Here is a 4,845-nt window from a genome sequence, read left to right as displayed (position 1 = left end):
TTCTTACATTTTCGTTTATTTATTTATTTATTTATTTATTTGTTTGCTAATTTATCTGTTTTCTTCACAACTGATCTCTTTACCCTCTGTTAGTTCTTTCGAATGAACACCATAATATTTTCTGGAAGGTTGAATTTCAATTCAATGGACCCTGTGGTGGGCTTGTTCCATATGGATATGGTTCATCTTCTGAATAATAATAATAATAATAATAATAATAATAATAATAATAATAATAATAATAATAATAATAATAATAATGGTGAAGAAATCCATTTAAGTGACTCATGCTATTATGAGATTTCTAATAATAATAATAATAATAATAATAATAATAATACACAACAAATGCAAAATATACATTCCCCGCTTCCCCCTCCTATTTCTGCTTTCACTATGAAACCCCCTCCGCCCCCACCCCGCCCCAACACTCCGTTCTCGCACCGACGAAATCCAACTGCTCTCTGAAAACTTAATGAGGAAAAAAAACACACACACACACACACACACACACAGACAAGAGCCTCGAATAACCCTTTATCCTCGGGGCGACAATAAGTATTCCTCGAAGATTAAAGCTCACAGGTGGCAGGAGATGAAATTCATAATTAAAGGTGACGAGAGAGAGAGAGAGAGAGAGAGAGAGAGAGAGAGAGAGAGAGAGAGAGAGAGAGAGAGAGAGAGTGCTTGGAGAATATAAAAGATGACAAGGTCTTTTCACATTCTCCTTTTTTTATTTCTGCCTCTTTTCGTCCCTTCCTCCCCGGGGGGGGGTTGAGGAGGAAGGGAATGGGAGGGGGAAGGGGGAGGGAGGAGGGTGTTTGGTTTTCCACGGCCTCTTCTGTTCGTGTGCTTGTGTGTGCGAGACTGTGCTTGTGTGAGTGTGCGTGTGCCTGTGTGCTTGTGTGTGTGTGTGTGCCTATGTGCTTGTGCTTGTGCTTGTGTGTGTGTGCCTGTGTGCTTGTGCTAGTGTCTGTGTCTGCTCTCCGGCCTCCATTTCATGCATGGCACATTGAACTAAAGAGTCCTTTGAAGACAAACGTGTGTTGTTGGTTTTCCTAACCGTTCATTATTTTTATTTTATTTTATTAAATATATGTTCTACGCCATTTGGAAAAAAAAATTAATGCTCTGAACCAAAAGTGCATTGCTCCAAATTTGCTTGCATGAATGTATCACGTTTCCACAGACGTCCATTATAAGTCATTCAATATGGCTTTATGTCATGGGGTCTTCATATACGGAAGAAATAGATAGATACATACATACATATATATATATATATATATATATATATATATATATATATATATATATATTATATATATATATATATATACCTATACCTATATACATTTAATATACTGTATATAATACATATATAGCCTATATGTGTGCTTCGTGCGTGTGTATGTGTGCTTTTACGTATGTATATATGAATGCATGAATGTATATATTTTGTATACAACATATGGTAACTATCATAAGTAAAAACCCCTTGACTTTCTTTGGTCAACAAAAAAGGAGAGAGAGAGAGAGAGAGAGAGAGAGAGAGAGAGAGAGAGAGAGAGAGAGAGAGAGAGAGAGAGAGAGAGAGAGAGCAGATCCCTCTACAATGTACCCAACAAAGACCGTCGCTAAATATCATAAATCTTCATTAAGGGAAGACGCCCAGGTTGAGATTTCATTCGAAATGAATCATCCAAATCACAGATGTTCAACTAAATCGCTCAATATTAAAATAAATGACTGATGTCCTTTGTTCAGTAAGTCAGTTCTGGTTAAAAATCTTGGACTTGGTTCCGTTGTTGCACGCACACACACAGATACACAAACACACACACACACACACACACACACACACGAAGGCAGAAGCACTAGGAATATTTTTCTTCATAAAAGTGTGACAAGGGGTGGCTCTCAAGATAATGAAACGAGTATGATCACTGTCACATACGCACACTTAAACTGCTGAATCGTGGAACTGAGTGTGAATGGGTGCAGGTTTGTGTACACCCGTTAAAGTGTTGTCTTGCTATCTGAGCTGGAAAAACGATGTTTATTTAAAAAAAAAAATATATATATATATATATATATGTATATGTGTGTGTGTGTGTGTGTGTGTGTGTGTGTGTATGTGTGTGTGTATGGGTGTAGATAAATAAACAGAAGAATGGATATACTGTATGTCTTCTGAACAGGACATAGCCTACAAGACTAAAGCAGTTCAGCACACACATGTATAATGTATATATATATATATATATATATATATATATATATATATATATATTATATACATATATCAGTATATAGGCCTATAGATACATACACATACATATACATATATCTTACTCGTATGTGCTGAACTGCTCAGTCTTCTATTTCCAGTTCAAAAGACATTTTCGTTTAATAATGTAAGATACCCGACCCCCGCACTATTGATCCCCAGGAGAGCCTCCGCCTCCGCCTTCTAGTTTACCTGCAATTTACCTGCCCATTTACGCTGTGCTGCAGGTGTTTCAGCCAGGCTACACAGCCACGCGGCTCACCTTAGCAACTTGTGGGTAAACTGCTAAATTAAACGTTCATTTAGCTGAAAAATCCCTTGCTGAATATATAGGATCGACTGATCTGATCCGTCTGAATGACATAGGCCTATGTTGAATATACAGCATAAGCTGGGGTCAGTCATCTGAATTATATAGGCCTATATTTTTATAACCATAACAACCTATGGCCTTCTCGATATTTTCAGACTTAGGATAGATTTTTCCTCATTCGTCTGAATAATATAGGCCTATAATTTTTACATCCCTAATAACCTATAGGCTTTTCAATTTTCTCAGACTTTTTTTTATATAATCTTGCCACTATAAGCCTTGAATCCGAATGGGGAACGACTAAGGAAACTCTTCCTTCTTGTCCGGGGATTCGTACCTATGTAGAGGGCTTCGGAAATGCCCTAATTCCCCTACCTAATTCCCTGGGGGAGTGTGTATCAAAAGCCTAAAGGCCATATCCTTATATTAGCCTGGAGGATTTTGGGTATATGCGTTCTGCTAGTGAGTCTAAAACACACGTAGCTTTTGAATACAAAAATGGTAATTTACATAAAATAGACGAAACTAATTTTTCTACCATATATATAAATTCTTTGCAAAATATAGACAACAACGACATATATACAGTATATATACTGTATATATATACACATATACATATATAAGCACGAAATCCTTGAAATAAATTACTGTCCATAACAAAGACAAAATACCTCTTTCAAGAAAATTAGCCTAATGTTTAAGCAAAACAGCAGCAACGCACCGGCGACTTCACTATCAACCCTTTTTTCCCCCCTCCCAGTATTTTTTAATGTCTCTTTGCTTCGTGACAGGGAAAAATGAGAATTTCCAAAAGAATTCGCATTTAGAAAAGGCCTCTTCTTCCTCCATCCCCTTCCCCTCCCCAAGCTCCCTGAGACCCACCCCCACCCCCGGAACCCCTCCTTCTCTTGTTCCAGGATAATTTTTTGGGGTGCGAGTCTTTGAGACCGACGGAAAAATGGGTAATTGTGTTGCGCTCTCAAAAGGGAGCCCCGTGTTACAGCCACATGCGAAGAGGAAAAAGAAAGGAAAATAAAATGGGATGGACGTCACGTCGTCAACAAAACTAAATGCATTACTTCAACGGGCAGGATACGCCATCTATTGTCCATTCTCCTAACTAACAACTCCCCTCCCCGTCCCCAACCCCCCACCCCAAACTCCGCCAGTCCCTCTCAAATCTTACCCCCTCCCCCAAACCGTGTTCATCTCCCATCACCCAACCCCCGGAATTGTTTACTTTCAATTCATCACGGGCAAACTATCGTGTGATCTACGCCAAACAACGTGCATCAGCAGACGGGCGACAGCCCCCTCCCATCCCCGTCCCGAAAACCATTCATTTCAGATCAATTATTTACAACTCGGACGTAGACAACAACAACGGCCGCTTGTTTTGGCGCAAAATAGCCGTCCGATGGATCGTGCTTTCGCGTGACTCCAGCCGACGTGCTTTGTCCCGTGAAAGGTTCTCTTAATGAGATTACCATCCATTTTCCAACACGCTGCTGCTGCTGGTGTCCTGCGGATAATTTTCTATCAAGCCACCACCAAGGTTCACTGGGGACTCCACAATAACTGAACGGTTATCTAGCCTCGATTGCCAATTCGCTTAACAGGTGATTCATTTCTTTCACAGGTGGTTCACGGTAATCATATATGCGTGTGTGTTCAGGCGCAATCAAACTTTGCAGCAAGAGTATTTACACGATTACATTAGGTCACCTAATATACTGGTTGTGCTAGGACAATTGTATCAGTCTAATACACACACACACACACACATTATTTTATATTTATATATATATATATATATATATATATATATATATATAGAGAGAGAGAGAGAGAGAGAGAGAGAGAGAGAGAGAGAGAGAGAGAGAGAGAGAGAGAGAGAGAATATCACTGACAAATCATGCCCCAAAACAAAGGAGGCTTATAGAACCTGATTCCATATAAAGGGAATAAGAGTTCTAGACTATTTCCTCGAAATAACTGCTTTAATTCAGATGGTTTTAAACGTTTCTGGACACTATTTCTGTAAGAAACAACTTGAAAATATCCAATATTATAAAAGCTGACCAAAAGAGAAATTTTATGATGTACGGAAACTTTCCCTCCCTCTCGCTTCCTATCTTATTTCACGATGCATAAATGCTTTCCTTTACCGCTCTTTCTTATACCCTATACAACACATACACCATTCAACAGAATAAAAAAAAATATATCACACAATGGT

The sequence above is a fragment of the Macrobrachium rosenbergii genome, chromosome 1 (assembly GCF_040412425.1).
Source record: "Macrobrachium rosenbergii isolate ZJJX-2024 chromosome 1, ASM4041242v1, whole genome shotgun sequence".
NCBI classification, from domain to species: Eukaryota; Metazoa; Arthropoda; class Malacostraca; order Decapoda; family Palaemonidae; genus Macrobrachium; species Macrobrachium rosenbergii.
This window is presented reverse-complemented; position numbering follows the sequence as displayed.